The 23,175-nt window shown below is 38.6% G+C and overlaps 1 long non-coding RNA gene across 1 annotated transcript; it reads left to right on the top strand.

The window, feature by feature from the left end:
• The first annotated feature begins 900 nt into the window (after positions 1–900).
• LOC125268530 lies at positions 901–18,956 on the top strand. Its single transcript, XR_007184923.1, has 3 exons — positions 901–1,932; positions 10,378–10,412; positions 15,963–18,956. It is a non-coding gene; the product is annotated as an uncharacterized LOC125268530 (long non-coding RNA).
• Positions 18,957–23,175: the final 4,219 nt, after the last annotated feature.

The raw sequence follows: 23,175 nt of genomic DNA, 5'->3' as shown, positions 1-23,175 counted from the left end.
AGAATGCTGTAAGCAGTACATAAAGTATTGAATGAAAATGTCTCTGAAACATTGGTGTATTAGTCAAATATTGCATTTATTTAACTGTGATAAAAAGTATGCAAACGCAGCACGAGCATCACTACGGGAAGCAGAAAGTGTCCGACTTCACGTCTCCGTTTTCAGCTCCTCCCCGCCTGCACGCGGCTACTCTCACCGATCGGTTGTATCCAGCCACACCTGATGTCGAACACACCTATTAACTTTCTTAACTATTTGAAAAATTCATGTTTTCACTTGATCATACGCATGTTCCGAAACATTGGGTCATTTGGTACAACCGCTATAAAACATGGAAAATATTGTAATTTTTTTAAAACTTGCACTAAATATAAAATGTTTGATTGTCCTTTTGCTAGCTAGCTAGCATAGCTAACTAGCTAGATATCAGCCTATAGCATTGTTATGAAATATATTGTCATTATGGTAAATACCGAAATTTTGGTGATACCGAATACTTTTTTGTGACAAATTTGTATGTGTATAATATATGTATATATGTGTGTGTGTATATATATATGTATATATGTGTGTGTATATATATATATATGTGTATATATGTGTATGTATATATGTATGTATATATATATGTGTATATATATATATATATATATATATATATATATATATATATATATATATATATATATATATATATATATAACCACAATCTCATTGTTAACACATAACAAAACTTTAATTATATTATTTATTATCTCCATTATGTTTTTTTTTTTTTTTTTACACTTTTAAAAACCTTATTTGTCAATGACCCACACACACACACACACACAACTATCACGTCTTTATAAGATTTGTAATATAAAATGGATTATTAACTTCTAAAAGTTAGAAGTTACATAATTTCTAAAGCAGGATTCATTGTTACATGAAAAAGAGCAACCAGCACATTAATCAAAATGTTTTTTTTTTGTGTTCCAATGCAGAAAGAAAGTCTTCAAGTTTAAAACAACATGAGATTGAGTAAATGATGATTTGGGTGAACTGCATGTTGAAAATGCATGTTGAGTTTGCCCTCTGTGGATGGAAATGTGGCCTTAAACCAGTCCGCCTGTGTTTACCGCCCCTCTCTTTTGCTCTCGCATCCCCCTCTCTCTGTCTTTTTCCACAAGAACAGGGTTGTAGTTTACTCATAAATTCATCAGGCACAAGGTTTGCACGTAACAATTTGTGACTCGTGTGTCTTTTCATTTTAGGGATAGTAGGACATGGACACCGCCGCAAAACAGCATGCTGTATACTGTAATGAAGTTGATTTTTTAATGTTCCTGCCACACAGGATAAAAGGCAGGCTAATCACAAAGACCAGCCCACCCCCCCCCAATCAGTTGCTATTTATTTTGACTGGAAGCTCCGGCTAAAAGCAATGGCAGTGAGCGTGAAGCAATTCAGTCGAATCAGAGCTCGCTAGGTTTTGATTTGGTGTTTGTGTGTGTATGGCAATGTTAAATTCCTCACTGAATGATGGAAAGCCATGTGTGCTTTGTTCAGAGAGGTACTTCATCGTAACCTCCTCTTATTTAGTCTCTTTTTACAGGTACTGAAATGTCTATTAACAGATTGGCTGTTGTTCCCTGTGGTTGGCATGAAAGGAGTTATCAGGGTAACATTAACTTTTAACGCATCTATAAATTTACAATTAAATGGCTTCTTGGCTGTGGATAGTGCCGTCTTCTCTAGACTGTCTTTCCACAGGGTGGTGATAGCATGTTGGTGTTGTCCTGAAGCTTGCCTGAAGACTGCCTTAAGGGGAACTCCTCAGAGGAGGCCATGAGCCTACTGAACTTCCCTCCCTTCACCCCACATCAGCCAATCGGCTTCGAGCAACTACGCAAGCCCGGCTAACCGCTCTGGAAGATGTTTCTCTGAAATGTAGGTAGAAATACGAGTGGGTGTATTGGCTCGGTTTTAATTTTAATGAAGTGAAAATGCCAGAAAGCACATTTTCACAAGGGATGGGGAATAGTTAACCACATTATCCTTTTAGATTTTAACGGATTGTTTCAAGTTCAAAACAATTTAAGCTGTTGATCACAGACAATCATTTTCACTCAGTCTGTTAAAAAAAATAATATTGCTTTTATAGTAATGCATTTAGAGTACATTGGAAGTCTATCGGTAAGGCATTCTGGTTGGGTAAAGCAGTGTTGTTACTGTTAACTAAAACTTTTGAAAAATTTCATTTCATTTTTTAATAAAGCTAAAATAAAACAAATATTAGAAGCAGTGCCGCGTTAAGCCTTCGCGGGGCCCTGGGCTAACGATCGCAAAGGCCCCCCTCCCCCTCGACATCCATAATCGCGCGTCTTATGCGAATGAGTCCGACGATTTTAATATGAATAAGATATTATCAATTTAAAACATGCAGACAAAAATGGTAAAAACTTTTCTATGATTGACAACAACTGTAGTCTACTACAGTACGCTCCTCCATCATTATGACTTTGCATTGCTGATCTAAAAATGTAAAAAATAAAATTAAAATTAAAAAAAGGCTTTTTAACAAGTCCAAGTTTAAATTCGACCGATTCGACTCTGGCTTTGGAATTTCAGAATGGTCATATCATCATTTCAGATGCGATGTGTCTGAAGATTATGCTAGTTGATTAATTATTGTCACAGACTTTTTTTAATGCACGTTTTATACCTAATAAATGTACTGTTAGTTTCTTCTCTAAATATGTTTCCATCACATTTTATTTCGTTGAATTAAACGTATCCACCCCAACGAGTGTACAAGTTACATTTATTCACATCTTGTGCAGTCTCTTAAAATGTGCAGATGTAGCGTTTTTTCTTTTCTTTTTCTTTTTCTTTTTCTGAAAACCAATATGACTCATTTAAAATTCTGTACTACTTACATTACTGCATGCATAAGTTTCAGAAACCCACTTTAAAAATGACGGTCATGCAATAGATCATCGTTAAGACATTGTATGGACCCTTTCTTTGTCAATTTATTTAGCTTCTTAATGATTTTAGTAGTAACATTTAACATAGATAGGCTTTAGCAAGTTATTGACAACATTATTTCTATTATGCTTCATTTTTATGAACGCGCACACGGCTTCTGTGTCGCGCACAGACGCGCGTGCGAGCCTTTAAAAGTATGTGGCTGCGGAAAGATGCGTTCGGCGTGTACACTGCGCACTATCTAGTGGACTTTTGTTTTCAATCACTCAATTCACTCTCGCATGGGCTGTTGTAGAGTACACACACGGCCCGTGCCATCACGAAAATTGGGATGCACGCGGACGGGGAGTTCGGACGACCGCGAACTCTCCTGATGACGAAAATTACGCGATGCGAACGCCCGAAGTATACCTTGGTGTTAAGCCTGTAATAGCGATGCACCAATCCACCCAGGCCCATATGCACGTGCATACCCAGACGCCACGACACTGTCCTGGTTGTATTCCTGCGTGCGTGTCCGCTGCGCCCGTGACTCTTGATTCAGGTGTGTGACGACGATTCATTTTAAAACGCAAAAGAGGATTGCCTCGGGCCCCCCCAGCGTTCGGGGCCCTGGGCTGCAGCCCATGTTGCCCATTAGGATAACGCGGCCCTGATTAGAAGGAAAATGTGAACTTAAACTTAAAGGATTAGTTCACTTTCAAATAAAAATTTCCTGATAATTCACTCACCCCCATGTCATCCAAGATGTTCATGTCCTTCTTTCTTCCGTCGAAAAGAAATTAAGGTTTTTGATGAAAACATTCCAGGATTTTCTCCATATAGTGAACTTCAATTGGCCTCCAAACGGGAAGGTCAAAATTACAGTTTCAGTGCAGCTTTAAAGGGCTTTAAACGATACCAGACGAGGAATAAGAGTCTTATCTAGCGAAACGGTCACTTTCTAAAAAAAAAAAAAAAAAAAAAAAAATTATATACATTTTAACCATAGACGCTCATCTTGAACTAGCTCTCTTCTTCTTCTCTATTAGAATTCCGGCAGTGTAGATGCTGATAAGTGTGTGGGGGTGAGTAAATTATCAGGAAATTTGTATTTGAAAGTGGACTAATCCTTTAATGAAATACAAAATGCTGAAGTGCTAAAATTACTAAAACTGAAGTATAAAGGGTAACACTTTACAATAAGGTCTCAGTTGTTATTATTAGTTAATGTATTAACTAACATGAACTAACAATGAGCAATATGTTACAGTATGTATTAATCTTTGTTAATGTTAGTTAATAAAAATAAAGTAATTCATTATAAGTTCATGTTAGTTCAGTGCATTAACTAATGTTAGCAAATATGTTTTATTTTAATAATATATGAGTAAATGGAGTAAATGTTGAAATTAAATTTGACCTAAAATGCTGTAGAAGTTCATTGTAACTAAATTAGTTAACTAATGTTAACAAATGAAACCTTATTATAAGTGGTACTGTAAATAAAAATACATGTATATAAAAAAAAAATCCACGAAAATGATAAAATTACATAAAGTTACTAAAACTTAAACTGAAATAACAACTGAAAATATAAAAATAAAAACTAATTAAAAAATATATACAAAAAAATGTAAATTAGTATGGTAAGTAATACTTAAATGACACTTACTGACGATAAGTAATTATTTTAAAAATTTAACGTTATAATTACCGATAAACCAATGATAATTAACATTACATAAAATTTTGTATAAATAAATTTGAAATAAAACACTAAACAACACACTAGCAACCACCCAGGATACCTTAGCAACCGCATAGCAACACCCTAGCAACCACCCCGAGTTCCCTAGCAACCGCATAGCAACACCCTAGCAACCACTAATATTACCCTAGCAACCTGCATAGCAACACCTTAGCAACCACCCCAGGTACCCTAGCAACCAACCAGGACACCTTAGCAACCGCATAGCAACAGCCTAGCAACCACCCCGAGTACCTTAGCAACCACATAGCAACACCCTAGCAACCACCCCGACTACCCTAGCAACCACATAACAACATCTTAGCGACCACCCCAAGTACCCTAGCAACCACATAACACCCTAGCAACCGCCTTGAGAACCCTGACTCTATCTATCTATCTATCTATCTATCTATCTATCTATCTATCTATTTATCTATCTATCTATCTATCTATCTATCTATCTATCTATCTATCTATCTGTCTATCTATCTATCTATCTATCTGTCTATCTATCTATCTATTTATCAAAACTACTAAACTAAAACTTAAACTTTTAAACTGAAAACTCTCAAACTTCACACTTTTAAAACTACTTCAAACTTTCTGGACCGGCTTTTTCAAGCCAACTTAAAGTTTGTCCTCAAACTTTTTTTTTATCTAGTTATAATATACAGTTTGAAAAATGGATATTCAATTTAGGATTTGCTTAAGATTTCATTTAAAAGTGTTATTAAATTACTAATCTTTTTTGAAGGTTGACTGTGAGCATTAGATGACCAGAAAAGGTCATCTAAATTTAAAAATAGAGTACGTTATTTTGTTTGTTTTTACAAGTTAAGAGATGAGTTTTTCACAGTATTTGTACGGTGGCCCAGTAGTGCACAACACAACGAAATTAAAAAAGCAAACATAAGTTCACAACACAACGAAATCGAGACACAACACAACAGAATCGAGCCACAACACAACGGAATAAAGCCACAACACAACGGAATCAAGCCACAACACAACGGAAATGCTCCCGACCACTAGGGGGCTCTCAGAGCTCGGTAAAGTTAGTTTTCCTTGCCACTGTTCTATAGAGTCGGCAGTAATATCAATACCACGATTAGTTTAAACAGTATGTAACCACTGCATATCGACATGAAATATTAATTCAATATCACCTACGTGCAAAATACCTTCATATTTAGGCCTATACTTGTGAATGATTTGACGCGCTACCACGGCGCATGATGAAGGGAACGTCTGCCAATCCCACTAAGTGGTTAAAACGTATAATTTGTATTCATTAAAATTACTTTTAACATTTAAAAACAGACATATTCAAATTCCAAAGCTTGTCAGTCTTACCAACAGGAACTAACAACCTTTGGAATTTGAACATGTCTGTTTTTAAATGTTAAAAGTAATTTTAATGAATACAAATTATACGTTTTAACCACTTGGTGGAATTGGTGGATGTTCCCTTTATCATGCGCCGTGGTATCGCGTCAAATCATTCACAAGTATAAATATGAAGCTATTGTGAACGTAGTTGATTTTTAATTAATATACCATGTCGATATACAATGCTTACATACTTAAAACTAATCATGGTATTGATATCTTTGTAAAACTGTCGACTTTATAGAACGGTGGCAAGGAATAGTAATATTACCTAGCTCTGAGAGCCCCAAGTGGTCGGGAGCATTTCCGTTGTGTTGTGGCTTGATTCCGTTGTGTTGTGGCTTTATTCCGTTGTGTTGTGGCTTTATTCCGTTGTGTTGTGGCTTGATTCCGTTGTGTTGTGGCTTGATTCCGTTGTGTTGTGGCTTTATTCCGTTGTGTTGTGGCTTGATTCCGTTGTGTTGTGGCTTATTCCGTTGTGTTGTGGTTTAATTCCGTTGTGTTGTGGTTTAATTCCGTTGTGTTGTGGCTTATTCCGTTGTGTTGTGGCTTGATTCCGTTGTGTTGTGGCTTATTCCGTTGTGTTGTGGTTTAATTCCGTTGTGTTGTGGCTTATTCCGTTGTGTTGTGGCTTTATTTCGTTGTGTTGTGGCTTGTTTCCGTTGTGTTGTGAACTTATGTTTGCTTTTTTAATTTCGTTGTGTTGTGCACTACTGGGCCACCGTATATTTGGCATGATGACATGTATAAGCTTAGCATTAAAGAGATAAATTGTCTTAATTCTTTAAATAAGATGAGGCACAAATCGTAGTATATTGTTGCAAACTTCATGTCATAACTGAAAGGCTGGCTAAGCATTTTGCACTCTTGCTCTTCACTTAGCCTGTTAAGAACAGTCAAACACACCCTTTGTCTCTCTCTCTCTCTCACACACACACACAGGCACACATATAGTACACGAGTTAAGAAACCTCTGCCTCTGGTCCCCAGGCTAGAATCAACAGCTCTTCTTGATGACACGTATATGTGCGATCTCCCACCTATGTTAATCACCTCTTCACACAAACCGCTCGCTTCACAGTGCAATCACATCCGTTAACAGCCACCCTCACGCACTCTGTGCAAATGGAGCGCGACTTCAACCCGCAAGAACCCACCCACCCTGTCTCCGCGTACGCCGAAAACATGCCCCTGTGCCCTGCAGTAACTGGCATCGCATCAGACAGTGTCCGCTGCACCGTGGGTATAAATCTTTACTTTTTAAAAAATCAAGAGGGGCACATTTCTGGCAAGACGAGGGCTATACATTTGCATTTATAACTCCCAACCATGTGTTAGAAATCCTGGTGCTTTGGTTTGGACTGGGCTTCAATTAAAACAAGATACTTCTGGCTTGTGGGACTCAGATCTTTGGTCAAACACATTAACCGCCATCTCTCTGCCAGGATATCCAGAGGCATATCTTTAGGGCTTCCGAGCTGTTAGAAGGCAGTTCTTTCTATAAGACACTGAGGGAGAAATGGACATTATTGGCAAGCCCTTTGGCAAGAATAGTACATTCTGCCACCATTTATTCATACAGCCTCAGAAACACTTTGAAAGACTCTTAACTTGTTATGCAATGGGTATGTACTATTTTACACATACCCAAAAAAAATGTCATCATTCACTTCATCTTTTTAAACTTGAATGAATTTTAATTTTTTTTCTCCCTGGAACACAAAAGGTTCTTAATTACTTTTTTGATGCTGTTCCATTAAATTGGGACTGCTCTTTCAAGCTTTTAAAAGAATGCAAAACACTGAATCATACCAGTTTTGCGAGCTCGATCAACTGATTCAATAAAAACATTGAACAAAAAGAAAAAAGGAGTGATTTGTTCAAGAATCTGTAAATATGGCCCTGTTTACACCTGGTATTAAGATGTGTTTCGGTCGATTCGGATCACAGACAAGGGAGATTCCCGTTTACACCTGGTATTTTGTCCACTTTCAACCACTTCTGCCCTGATTTCTTCAAGGGGAGGGTCTATGGGCAGGTAAATGTATGGGTTTTTTTCAGATCTTTCGATTTAATTGACAAAATAAGCTTGTGCAATTTACATATGAAGGCACGGAGAAGGCAGAAAAACAAATGGAGCGCATCAGCTTTAGTTTCTGCTCTGACAGCCGCAAGACCACATCGAACGCTGTGACTGAGTGTTAGAAATCAGGAATGGTGAGAACATTGTGTTTGGTACTTTTTTTCATCTTCAAACCAAACTTGGGTCTTCGGCCAACAAAGTTTAAATTGAATCTGGCTAGTGCGCTTCCTATAATGTTTATGAATTAGGTCTGTAGCCAGAGAGTAGGAGGTCTTTTGGGGCTGTTCGAATGCAATTGACCACATTAAATTTCTACAATACGAAAGCAATCGAATGTGTTTTTGACAACCTGTGGAAGTGGTCCAAAGTGGACAAGCTCAAAACATTTTAGTACGGTGGCCCAGTAGTGCACAACATAACGAAATTAAAAAAGCAAACGTAAGTTCACAACACAACAAAATAAAGGCACAACACAACGAAACAAGAAAAAAAGCCACAACACAACGGAAACAAGCCACAACACAACGAAATCAAGCCACAACACAATGGAAACAAGCCACAACACAAAGGAAACAAGCCACAACACAACGAAATCAAACCACAACACAACGAAATCAAGCCACAACACAACAAAATCAAGCCACAACACAACGGAAACAAATCACAACACAACGGAAACAAGTCACAACACAACGGAAACAAGCCACAACACAACAAAATCAAGCCACAACACAATGAAATCAAGCCACAACACAACGAAATCAAGCCACAACACAACGAAATCAAGCCACAACACAACGGAAACAAATCACAACACAACGGAAACAAGTCACAACACAACGGAAACAAGCCACAACACAACAAAATCAAGCCACAACACAATGAAATCAAGCCACAACACAAGGGAAACAAGCCACAACACAAAGGAAACAAGTCGCAACACAACGAAAACGAGCCACAACACAATGAAATCAAGCCACAACACAACGGAAACAAGCCACAACACAATGAAATCAAGCCACAACACAACAGAAACAAGCTACAACACAACGAAAACAAGCCACAACACAACGGAAACAAGCTACAACACAACGAAAACAAGCCACTACACAACAGAAACAAGCTACAACACAACGGAAACAAGCCACTACACAACAGAAACAAGCCACAACACAACAGAAATGAGCCACAACACAATGAAATCAAGCCACAACACAACAGAAACAAGCCACAACACAATGAAATCAAGCCACAACACAACAGAAACAAGCCACAACACAACGAAAACAAGACACAGCACAATGGAAACAAGCCACAACACAACGGAAACAAGTCACAACACAACGAAAACAAGACACAGCACAATGGAAACAAGCCACAACACAACAAAATCAAGCCACAACACAACAGAAATGCTCCCGACCACTAGGGGGCTCTCAGAGCTCAGTAAAGTTAGTTTTCCTTGCCACTGTTCTATAAAGTCGACAGTCTTACAAAGATATCAATACCATGATTAGTTTTAAGTATGTAAACATTGAATATCGACATGAAATATTTATTAGCTACTAATAGCTTCATATTTATACCTGTGAATGATTTGATGCGCTACCACGGCATATGATAAAGGGAACATCTGCCAGTTCTCATAACTCTGCAAGTTCCATAACTCTATAGAACAATGACCAGGAAAACTAACTTGACCAAGCTCTGAGAGCCCCCTATTGGTCGGGAGCATTTCTGTTGCATTGTGGCTCGATTTCATTGTGTTGTGGCTTGTATCCGTTGCTTTGTGGCTTGATTTTGTTGTGTTGTGGCTTGTTTCCATTGTGTTGTGAACTTATGTTTGTTTTTTGAATTTTGTTGTGTTGTGCACTATTGGGCCACTGTATTTTAGACCCAGTATATATCTGTATTTAGCACCGTCCAATTGACCAAAATACATCTTAATACCAGGTGTAAACAGGGCTTATAGATCACTTCTCTCAACTGAATCACTTCTGGCCAAGTTGTTCTGTGAAAAAAAATATGCAACAACATAAATTTTGTTTTGTTTCTCACACAGAACCATGGACAAAACACAGTTTGTGTTTTGTCCAGTCCTCATTTACTTACACTGAAAAGACTGGCTGGGATATTCTTGCATCTTTTGTGGTGTTTCAGTTTTTTTTTTTTTTGTTGTTTGTTTGTTTTTTAATGGAAGAGAAGAAAGCCATACGGGTTTGGAACAACATAAGGGTGAGTAATTGCTCTTAAATATTGTGCCTTTTTGATTATAGACCAGGATAAAACATGTTGTTTAGTAATCTGTTCCCCGCGAGCCGGTCTTGTAGCCTGTCGTAAAGCACGACAGTTATCACCTCATTTTCAGCTCTAATGCAGTTGTTGTTTTTGGGTGCTGGTGTAATCACCAGCTTGCCATGTCCTTGCTTGACCAGATCATGGCATGTTCAACACTTCACCATCTGTTGTCTTTTCTTTTTCCCACTGCGCCTAATTGCATGCATGCGCAGCTCATCGTGGACATAAACCCTGCTTGTTGTTGTTGGTTTTTTTGGTTGTTGCGTTAATGGTGTGTTTGTGTGCATGTGTTTAGAGGAAGATGAGCCCTGTTGGTTTGTCCAAAATGTCCTTGGAGATCATATCCATGCATCTTTCCTGTAATGAAGCTCCACAGAGGGCGGTTGAAGGGAAAGGGCCGTGTTCCTCTGGGTCGCCATTCTTCTAATTGGGTCTTAGTGGTCCCTTAATGTTGGAGGTTCCATGACCTCCTGTGGCCACTTTGTAGTCAATATACTGGCGTTGTTCATAAGGCTCTGCAAAACAAGAGGGATCTCAAGGCTAACTTTTGGACCTTTGTTGCATTAAAGGTTTTGTTCATTTTTTAAGGAAGTAGGACTTGATTATATAGTCAAATTGTCCACTGTGCTGATTTCAGATGGATTTAACAGCACCTATATGGAGTGCTCATTGGTAGAACAGCCTTTGAAGATTAAAACCACCTCTACTCTTTTTCATCTGCATCCTGCTCTCCATCACCTGTGAGGAACTGTTGCCTATTAAGTTTCATACTCCCTTTTTCCTGAAATGATACTTTTGACAAGTGTCAAAAGGCTTGTTTTCATATTTTTCAGAGGTAATTTATTGGGCATGGCAGGGCTTCCTTAAAGATATATTTTGCTTTTCATGTCGATCAGGCCAGCTCCAGACAGCGCTGGCTGTGTGGTGAGAGGTGAGTGTTGGGTGGAAGTGTTCCATCGCAGCATCAAAGCCCCCTGTCAGCTTAAAGCTAGACATCACTGGAATAGATGGTTTTGTTTTGAAACAACAGACAGGAGCTGCTAGTGTGACAGCAGTGTTGGCTAATTGATACAAAAGTATCTGATGTTGACCTACAAAGTTTCACAACACCAGGATATTTTTTTGTTTTTAAATTATAAATGTAATTTATATTTGTAGGTAGACCTTATGTTAAGAGTGAGTGTATGTTTTATTATTTGTTCTTTTATTTTTATTATATTTTATTGTAATATTTTAATCTTTTTTTCCCCTTCCTTCCTTTCACTTGGCCACAAAAAAACTTTAGCCTTTTAATTTTTTTACCAGTTATATTTACTTGTATAATCTTTCTATTAATATAATTAATCATATTTCCTCTAAATGTATTTTAAGTGCATTTATCATTTAAGTATGATAAATGTCGTATGTTGATGTACATATAAGCAATAATATAGTCAACTAAAGGGCCCATTCAACCGATAGACTGTGATAAAAGATAGACGATGTGTCTCCACTTCCTTCCACTGTCAAAAATAAAGACGTAGTCGAAGAAATGGTTGTCGATATCTTGCGGCAAGTTATGTCACTTGGAGCCCAAGTCCCTGTAGGGATCCTGATGTAAAGCCGTGGTATCAAGGACCCGCCCATACTCCCGATCCAATTTTTAGTTTGGCTCATGTCCCATTCGATTACATGGAGAGGGCGGAGTTTATGACCTATACTGCAGCCAACCACCAGGGGGCAATCAAAATGGTTTGACTTCACTTTTCAGGACGTGTGCTCACACTTGATTAAGCCATTACTATATTGACAATAACTTCTTGCTTACTTTTTTCAACAAATATAGATATTAAGGACAATTTAATATTTTATTTTAAAAAGCAAATTCATTAAAGGTAGCGTAGGCAATTTTTTTATAAACACTTTTTGTTATACTGGTTGAAATTCTGTGGAAAGCATTCAGTGCCTTTTACAACGTATATGCCTGTCAGCATATGTGTTTCCATTAGGGGTTGAACAACTTCAGATTTTTTAGAGTCGACATTTATGTGATGAAAGTCGAGTTGACATCACCTAGTCACTGATGACGTCATTAATGCATAAATAAGCTGCCTGAACCGCGAGCTGAGACTCGAACGCGGGTCGCCTTGTGCACAGCTATCGCATATGACACAGCGCTGTCCACAATCCTATTGCTCCTACATAATAGCTTATTTTATCAGTTCTTTCGTATTTGGGTCGTTATATTTCTCACAGATTTCTGTTCATTCTAAATCAGATACAGATAAAGTAGCACAGTTAAGATTACATTTATATGAATTCATTAGTAAGGAAGCAATTGCGTGTGAATCAATTCTACCTGGCAGCGTCTCTCTACTAAAAGTGAAGCTGTGGGTTTTAGTTACTAAGAAATACATACTAGAACTTTTCAGTTTCTAAACTATTTTATGGATAAATCACAGAACAGTGTTGACGATACATTTCTGCGCTACTGAATGTTTCTGTGTGCGGCTGTGTGTGCGATCTGCACATGATGTGCGTGCTACAATGCAGCAGTGCACATTAGTTTAGAATGGTGATTAACTTACGTGTACAATAAGCTGTTTAAAACGTGCATTCACCCAATCAATATTGAGCAATCAGATAGTATAATCAAATATATCTTGTGGAGCACTCTCAGAGTATGTATTTATTTGTCATTTACTGTTGGATACGAAGCATAAATGTGGACTTAAAAGATTTATTATCCTGTTGCGCCCTAAATAAGCCATGACAGAGAGTAGTCAACATCAAGCTTAAAGCGTCATGGCAGAGCATTAAAGTGTTAGTTCAACCAAAAATGAAAATTCTGTCATTAATTATTCACCCCCACTTCGTTCCACACCCGTAAGACCTTCGTTCATCTTCAGAACATAAATTAAGATATTTTTGATAAAATCCAATGGCTTAGTGAGGTCTCCATTGACAAGAAGTTAATTTACACTTTCAGATGCCCAGAAAGCTACTAAAGACATATTTAAAACAGTTCAAGTGACTACAGTGGTTCAACCTTAAAGGTGCCGTAGAACGTCTTTTTAAAAGATGTAATATAAGTCTAAGGTGTCCCCTGAATGTGTCTGTGAAGTTTCAGCTCAAAATACTCCATAGATTTTTTTTGTATTCATTTTTTTAACTGCCTATTTTGGGGCATCATTAAATATGCGCCGATTCAGGCTGCGCGGCCCCTTTAAATTCTCCTGCTCCCCGCCCCCGGAGCTCGCGCTTGCCTTAAACAGCATAAACAAAGTTCACACAGCTAATATAACCCTCAAAATGGATCTTTACAAAGTGTTCGTCATGCAGCATGTCTAATTGCGTAAGTATGGTATTTATTTGAATGTTTACATTTGATTCTGAATGAGTTTGATAGTGCTCCATGGCTAAAGCTAACATTACAGACTGTTGGAGAGATTTATAAAGAATGAAGTTGTGTTTATGCATTATACAGACTGCAAGTGTTTAAAAAATTAAAATAACGACAGTCTTGTCTCCGTGAATACAGTAAGAAACGATGGTAACTTTAACCACATTTAACAGTACATTAGCAACATGCTAACGAAACATTTAGAAAGACAATTTACAAATATCACTAAAAATATCATGATATCATGGATCATGTCAGTTATTATTGCTCCATCTGCTATTTTTCGCTATTGTCCTTGCTTGCTTACCTAGTCTGCTGATTCAGCTGTGCACATCCAGACGTCCTGCCCTTGTCTAATGCCTTGAACATGAGCTGGCATATGCAAATATTGGGGGCGTAATTATTAATGATCCCGACTGTTACGTAACAGTCGGTGTTATGTTGAGGTTCGCCTGTTCTTTGGAGGTCTTTTAAACAAATGAGATTTATATAAGAAGGAGGAAACAATGGAGTTTGAGACTCACTGTATGTAATTTCCATGTACTGAACTCTTGTTATTCAACTATGCCAAGGTAAATTCAATTTTTAATTCTAGGGCACTTTTAATGTTACGAAGTGACAAGAATACTTTTTGTGTGCCAAAAAACAAAATAATGACTTTATTCAACAATATCTGTGATGGGCAATTTCAAAACACTGCTTCATGAAGATTCGAAGCTTTACGAATCTTTTGTTTCGATTCAGTGGTTTGGAGCGCGAATCAAACTGCCAATGTCAGGTGATTTCAGTAAACGAGGCTTCGTTACATCATAAGTGTTTCGAAATTTCAATGGTTCACCACTGGGGGACATGACTTTTGAAGTTTGATACATTTTGGACGTTTGATATAGTTTGATACCACTGATTTGAAACAAAAGATTTATAAAGCTTCGAAGCTTCATGAAGCAGTGTTCTGAAATTGCCCATCACTAGATATTGGTAAATAAAGTTGTTAATTTGTTTGTTTCATTTTTGGGTGAACTAACCCTTTAAAGTCAACTAGTGAATTAGTAGGTGCAACCCCTAATTTCCATACCTCCTGCGCACCCTGTTCTCTCAGACATCACATGTCATTAGCATGTTGAAGACAGACAGCCACCTTTTACAACTCCTCCTCAACCAAAAAAACTAGCTTATGCTGCGTTCACGCCATGTCGTAATCGTAATTATGAGATGGCAACCCGTGATGTTCATGTCCTCAGACTCGGATTTATGCTTTTATATATCAACACTATCAATGCTGAAATGAATCTGCAGCAGTCAGGTGGTACAAGTAAGTTCTCTGTAAGTTGTTTACATTCATTATTATTGTAATGTTATGTGCTTTGAGACATGAGGTAATTTAACGCCGTCTCTTGTCGCGTGACACTTTGCAGAATCTGCTGTGTGCGTTCATGTGTTTTGGAGGAGGCGTGGCTTTGGAGAGCATTCTGCGCGGAGGGTGGGATCTTATGCGTTCAAATCTAGCTTGGTATTGTTAGCCACTCTGAAATTGCCTACCCTACCTTTAACTGCTGTCCAACCGCCAGAAGATAAACAAGTGTTTCACATCATAGCTGTTACTGTATTGTTTATTTAAGCATGACTGGTGGATCCCTGTGTTGATCAATTATGATCAAAGACCAGAACTATTTGTTTTATAATATATCAATATTTCATGGTGGATGCAGATGCATCTCCCTGTCTCATCCATTGTCCTCTATTAACTGTTCAGCCTGTTCTGGGTTTGTTTTGATGTCTTGGAGATGGACGACCATCCCACCTAATGCCCGAAACGCTGCACATTTTTCTTACTCTCTGAAGAGCCTCATATATGCCTTTAGAAACATAAAGAAAGTATATATTTCAGAGCAAGCAGTCAAATAAATAAATAAATGAAATATTGTTGCCAGACTTGGGCCCTTGATTCATCTTCATTCTGGGTTCAGATTTCACTTTTGGGACCAGTGCAGCAGATCAGATGACACCAAGTGAGCCAAGGAGGAGTGTGCCCTTGACTTGTGTTCGTGCCTTTTTTGTGTGTGTGTTTCTCTCCATCTCTCTCATCCTCTGTTTATCATGTGCAGGTTCCGCTTTGTGTGAACGTCCTGTCTGTCTCAGACTGGTTGGAAAGGTTGGAAGATTGCTGATTTCCCCGAAGAACAAACCGTACCTGCAGGCCCCATTAAAGCCATCTGTAGCGTGTGTCCATGTTTATCTGCTCCCCCATCCTTGGGGAAGAATCCCCCCCACCACCGCACCACCGGACTCCAGCTTCTTACCAAAGACCTATGGCACATGTCCCCAAAGTGCCTGGCCCCGATGGCCCCCCATAGGTTGGCGCCACGGTGTGCCAACTCCCTTCCTCTGCCAGCAACCTTCAGGTCCATTACCGTTCGCTATCAGTGGGGACCAAGCTGGGGGAGCCGACAAAAGTGGCATTTCCAGAGCGCATCAACATACTATCCCTCAAGCGCTTCAGGCCTCGTAAAATTGGACTTATGGCTCGGTTGCCAGCATAAATAAGTCCCTTTGATAGTTAGGGGAAGAAGTTATGACACTCTTGGGTACGCGTGAGGGACAGTGGCACTGTCATCTCATTCCTGCTACCCTGGCACCCTGGTGCCTCTGATCTTTCTGCCGATTCAGGGCACGCTCTCTTCATTACCGCCGGCCACCGGGGACTTGTTTTTTCTGCAAGATTAATGAGTGCCGCGGAAATTCTCCAGCGCATCTCGATAATTAAGTCTTTGTTTATCAAAAAACAAGTTATATTAGGAGCAGGAAATTCGCAGTAATTATTCATAATCCTAACAATTCAAGTGTAGCTACCTCATTTGCCTGTGTAATTCTGCTTTTTAATTTCTTGCATACATTTGCATATTAATTTTGCCCGTTGGCTGCTGCAGGCCTCTGACAGTAATTTTTTTCCCCCTTTCCGCGTGATGTTTTTCACAGGGTGAGGCTCAGTCGGGTGGCATTTCGGCTGGGTGTAATGATAAATTATGAATTTTTCTAATTTGCTGCATAATGAAGTAACCCCTTCCGATCCATTTCCTCTTCCTGCGCTGCAGCTTTAGGCCCATCAGATGGTTGTCGGAGCGTGTTTCTTTATCTCTTTGAAATGGCCATGTGGTCATTAGAGACGGCGGTGCCACGCGGGTGTCAAAGGCTGTTTCTCCAGTCGGGGTGAGAGATCGTCAGCTCCCTGGCATCCGCTCCAGCTATGCGCAATGCCTATCCTCATTTCCACTTTGCAAATGGTGTCAACTCCCATTTCCATCGAGCCATTCCAGAAGAGACTCAGGACCTGTGTCCAGCGCGAGTTGTGTACACTGTGTACGAGCGTTCGAGCATTTGTTGATGAACGCATCTCAAAGACACACTGACGTCCTCAAATGTTTTTCGTGCGGTCTTTAAAGCGTTTACTGTTACACAAAGTCGACTGGGGCTGTCAGAACAGAATGAATATTGATGATCTTAAGCATCATGAAAGCAGGATGTTATGCTTGAAATTCATCAGCCCACTTAAAGCACATCAAAGCCACGTTGCACACTGAGGCACTTTGGAACTTTTATGCTAAAGTTTGGGGTTCTGTTATGAGTTTGACAGATAATCTGCTATCTGAACCCTGGTACGCACCAAACAAGTGGACCGAGACCGTTGAGAGATGGGTCTTGGTCCGCTTCCAAACGAACTCTGCTGCAGTTCGAATGAAATATTAATGCAACACAGACCAAAGAATGCTCGAGCATACCTGTTTTTTCTCGTCATAGTCGCAATGTTGCCCATGACAGGACTCAGGACTAGAATCAGAACCGCGTCTCCTCACAGAAGATCTTCGTTTGTGTGTGTGATGGAGGGATTCCTGCTGCTGTTTTGACTCCTTTGCAAATTTTATAAGCTTCTCAGTTCTCAGCTGGTCAAAATACCATCATGTAGGCTATGCACATTAAGCCCAGCACACAGCATTACAGCATTGTTTTGGATGTTCAGTAAGTTCTGTCATGAAATATATCGATCAATCAGGTTGTGAACATGTCCCTGTGGCTTTAGGTTCGGTATCTTTAGGTTTGGTGTTAAAATGCCAATGTGAACACTAAGTGGACCAGGATTTTTTTTTTTTTTGGTCCTGGACAAAATGAATCAAGCAAACCGAACTACAAGTGTGAACTCACCCTTATAATGAACAAACCTAAAAAAAAAGCTGTTATTGACTGGAAATCAGCATGTGTAAATGAATCATTATTCTGAGTCAGTTCATGTCAATAAAATGTTGAGTTGGTTCACAAAACTGGTTTGAATGATTTGTTCATGAATAATATTAATAACGTTCCATTTTGGGGTTGCTTCTCACACAAAACTATTGTATGGCTTCAGAAGACTTAGAATATAGAGCACAGGTAATATGGGTCACATTCAATGTAACTTTATTATGTTTTTGTTGTCCTTTTTTAAGCTTTAAAGCTTCAGTCCACATTGAATTTAACCACATGGAATTGAGCGTCTTAAATCTCTGTGAACTCTGGGAATCATTCTTTTAAATAACTTCATTTTCTCTGTTTTTTATGGAAAACTTTTAGGCTGTTTATAGTTCTTAAGACACCATCGAAGCTCCTATAGGGAGCCTGACCATTAGCCGTCTGCCTCTCCTCTACACAAGAAGAAATCTCAGAGCACTTTTCACCTTGCCAAACCACCTGTCAAAAGCAAAATTTATATTCTATATTGCTGTTTATGTTTTCTGTTGGCAATGCGACAGATGTGAGAGTCGCCAAACTGCTATGATACGATGATACCACCGTAACAAGAAAACGAGTCCTCTGAGTGCACCGTTTGTTTGCACTCGGTTTTTCCTCAATATTCCCATTTTGCCGCCTGTGAATCTCACTTTTCTAGTGTGTTTCTGCAGTCAAACAGATACGGGGTCTATTTCCTCTAATCTAGTCTCCTTGTGACTTTGATAGTGGGTCCGCAGGGGTATGTTTTGCTGCATTCATGTCCATATTGCTGCACCATGTACAGATTACAAAATATGCATTCTTCTTGTGTTCAATTGATTGTGATGCTTAAAGGGGATAGTTCAGCCAAAAATTACTACTCACCTTTGTGCCGTTCTAAATCTGTGTCACTTCTTTTCATTCCATAACATAAGAGACGTTTTTAAAGATTTCTACAGGTCACTGTTTGTCATGCAATAAATGGAGACTTCAAAAATATTGAAGAAGCAAACTTACTTTAAAAGTATTGCAAAAGTGGTCCATATGACTTGAGCACTATATTTCAATGTGATTGATATTCACTCAAATTTAAATGTCTGCACTTGTTCCACTTGGCATCTACGGAAGATGATTAGAGCCAAGCAATAATAAAAAAATAAAACCATCTCGAGATTAAAGTCATTAAATTATGAGAAAAAAATAGTTAAATTTCGAGAAAAAAGTCAAGATAAAATGTTGAGAATAAAGTCATTAAATTATGAGAAAAAAGTTGTTAAATTACGAGAACAAATTCGTTAAATTACGAATTTGTTCTCATAATTTAACGACTTTTTTCTCGTAATTTAATGACTTTATTCTCATAATTTAATGACTTTATTCTCAACATTTTATCGACTTTTTTCTCTAAATTTAACAACATTTTTCTCATAATTTAACGAATTTGTTCTCGTAATTTAACGACTTTTTTCTCGTAATTTAATGACTTTATTCTCAACATTTTATCTCGACTTTTTTCTCGAAATTTAACGAGTTTTTTCTCGTAATTTAACGAGTTTATTCTTAACATTTTATCTCGACATTTTTCTTGAAATTTAACGAGATTTTTCTCGAAATTTAACAACTTTAATCTCGAGATGGTTTTATTTTTTTATTATTGCTTGGCCCTAATCCTCTTCCGTAGGCATCAAGTAAATAACTTTCACTAAATTTAAAGGATTAGTTCACTTTCAAATAAAATTTTCCTGATAATTTACTCACTCCCATGTCACCCAAGATGTTCGTGTCTTCCAAGATGTCGATGTCCTTAAAGAAATTAAGGTTTTTGATGAAAACATTCCAGGATTATTCCCTTATAATGGACTTCAATGGCCTCCAAACGGTTGAAGGTCAAAATTACAGTTTCAGTGCAGCTTCAAGAGGGCTTTAAACAATACCAGATGAGGAATAAGGGTCTTATCTAGCAAAACATTGTCATTTTCGAAAAAAAAAAAAAATATATATGCTTTATATAAACAAATGATCGCCTTCCAAGTGCTTCCGCCAAAACTGCATTTTTGTATTCTTCAAAAAGCTTACACTGTACTTCGTACGCCTTCCCTATTCTACTTACGGAAATAATGGAACTGGCGCTGCATTCCTTCCGTAAGTATAATAGGGAAGGCGTAGGACATACAGCGTAAGCTTTTTGAAGAATACAAAAATGCGGTTTTGGTGGAAGCACTTGGAAGGCGATCATTTGTTTATATAAAGCATATACATTTACATTTTTTTCGAAAATGACCAATCGTTTCACTAGATAAGACCTTTATTCCTCATCTGGTATCTTTTAAAGCCCTTTGAAGCTGCACTGAAACTGTAATTTTGACCTTCAACTGTTTGGAGGTCATTAAAGTCCACTATAAGGAGAATAATCCTGGAATGTTTTCATCAAAAACCTTAATTTCTTTTCGACTGGAGAAAGAAGGACATGGACATCTTGGATGACATGGGGGTGAGTAAATTATCAGGAAAATTTTATTTGAAAGTGAACTAATCCTTTAATGCGAAATCTTTATGGACTACTTTTCTGATACTTGGTATGTAATGGTATTTTTGTGTTCTTTTTGAAGCTTGAAAGTCCCATTCATTGTAGTTGCATGGAAAAGAGCGACCATTACAAATCTTCTCCTTTTGTGTTCCACAGAAGAAAGTAAAACATTCAGATTTGGAACAACATGAGAGTAAGTAAATGGATAATTAGTGAGCTGCAAACTACATATGCATGAATTATACTCTATAGACAAAACAACCATTGTGTTTATCAGATTACCTTTTTGTTGCCAGAACAATTTGTTAGCACTGTGACAATGACCCACGGGGCGGCATTCTGTGCCATTTAAGCATTATCATGTAGTTTGTGCATTTATTCATCAGGACCTCTCACCTATGATAATGCTAGCTTTGTACACAGGTTGCGCACGACTGACCTGCGTTTGATTTCCATCCTATTTTCCGATGTCCGTACATCAAGCTCCTGTTAATGGGGCCATGCCGGTTCATTATCGAAATCTAATCTGTTTGGTTGAGGGGACATATGCATAAATAGTGATAAAGAAAGAGGGCAGCTGTCTGTAAAGGTTAGATGGAGATGACTGTAGAGAAAGGCCAATATTGTCTGATAATATGGCGGTAGCACGGCTCTGTAATTATGAGGTGTCGCCCCATGCAGCTGCTTCCGCCCTGGCTGGCATTGGGTGATGACACCAGAGCGAAATATAGCACGGAGGTCTCTCCAAACAGCCTTAGTGTCAAAGGGGTTGACATTTGAATTCTGATGTGCCCAAAGACATTTACATACTGCTCTCATTACCAGACATTTATCCTTGGCTGTACTTTCAGACAACACACAAAGAGTTCACACTGACTTTTTTTAAACTGTTGAAATGCAAAATAAATGCAAAGAGTGAATTCTTTTTTCTTTTTATTGATAGGACAGTAGAGAGGGAACAAAAAAGGGGGAATGGGACAAGACGGAAGCCGAAATCGAACCTGCATTTTTTCAGAATACTAAGGCATTTTTATTGTTAGGTGTTGATATTCATCAGAAATGTTTCACACACATCTTGATCATTCAAAGGTGCTAAAGAGGATGTTTTGTTTTATACATTTTGCAATATTACTTGAAACTGTCTTTACTAACTGATAAAAGACTATTTATTAGGTGCACTGAAAGTAATAATATTAATGTACATCATCTGTGCATGAGGTAGGGCCTTAAAAACATCAGCCAATCGTTTACGCGATCATCGCGTAAACGATTGGCCCTCTGGCTTGTCAATCACTGCCATGACGTTCCTTGTGAGAGACGAGCGCGGCTGCGCTCTCCAGTAACTTTCCACACTCCACAGGTGCCGCATGCAATGTTTTTGTCAGGAGACAGGAGTAACAACTGCAGATTATGAGTTACCTGCGGTGAGTCCGACATAATGAATCCACTAACAAGACACAGCGAATGCCGGTGGTAAACACTCGTGTTTCAATACTCGTGCACGAGTTTTGGGAGGCGTTCCTTTGAAATGAGCTGTGAAGGAGGGGGGCTGTTCTTACGCATGCGCTCATTTCAAAAACTCACTAACAGTCTTTGGATTTTCAGTCGACGAAAAAATTATCTCTATCACCTTTAAATCTGCAGTCCGTAACTTTTTTGGGTTAGAAATTATCTAAAATAATTTTTTGAGCAAGTACATAACTAACCAGTGTTCAAAACTATCTCCTTACCTTAGCCTGATTCATAACGGAAAGCTTGAAATAATGTTTTCTAGTTTGAGTGGTACTGGTGGGTTTCCGCAGGAAATTCGAGCATGCCGCTGTTCGTCTTTGCTTCATTATGTCATGTCTGTTTTCATAAAGGAGGAGTCCCAGCTAGTAGGCTACATCACTAGTGAGGATGCTGCAGTTGATGGATCATTTATGGATCATTTAAGAGATTTAATCACCATTGGTAGCGCAATTTATCGTAATGTTTTTTTTTGTTTTTTTTCTCAGTTGGTCAGAATAAAAGTGGCTGACATGTTACTTACTTGTTCAGATGACAATTTCCAGTGAAAATTATTATTTTGGTCATACTTCCAAGAGTACAATCTGTGATTCCGAAGTACAGTATCCACTAGTGCGGTGACTGACAGCCATACATTCTCCTCAAAACATTAGATTCATCCGTGCTGAGGAGCCGCACTGATGCACAACCCACGTAAAGATGATAATTCCGCAAATAACTGCAATTGCAGGTTTCAAACAAAGATGGCAACAAAGAGACAAAACTTATGGACTGCAGCTTTAAAGCCCGAAACACACCAATGCAGACAAACTAGTGACAACGAAAGCAGACTCCGGGGTTGGCTCACATCGGCAGCGGTTGGGTCCAAAGTTGCCCCGACACTCCAACCCGACGCTCGATGGCCAAGTAGCATGTCCGTAAGAAGAAATGCTTATCCGTACCAGCAGGTGGCAGTAGCTGAACAGGCAATCAGAATGATCAGATGGCCCGACTGACCGACGAGCTCCGACGCAGATTCAACATGTTGAATTGGCCGAAAAATG

This window comes from Megalobrama amblycephala, linkage group LG5, assembly GCF_018812025.1.
Source record: "Megalobrama amblycephala isolate DHTTF-2021 linkage group LG5, ASM1881202v1, whole genome shotgun sequence".
In the NCBI taxonomy this organism is placed as follows: Eukaryota; Metazoa; Chordata; class Actinopteri; order Cypriniformes; family Xenocyprididae; genus Megalobrama; species Megalobrama amblycephala.
This window is presented reverse-complemented; position numbering and strand designations above follow the sequence as displayed.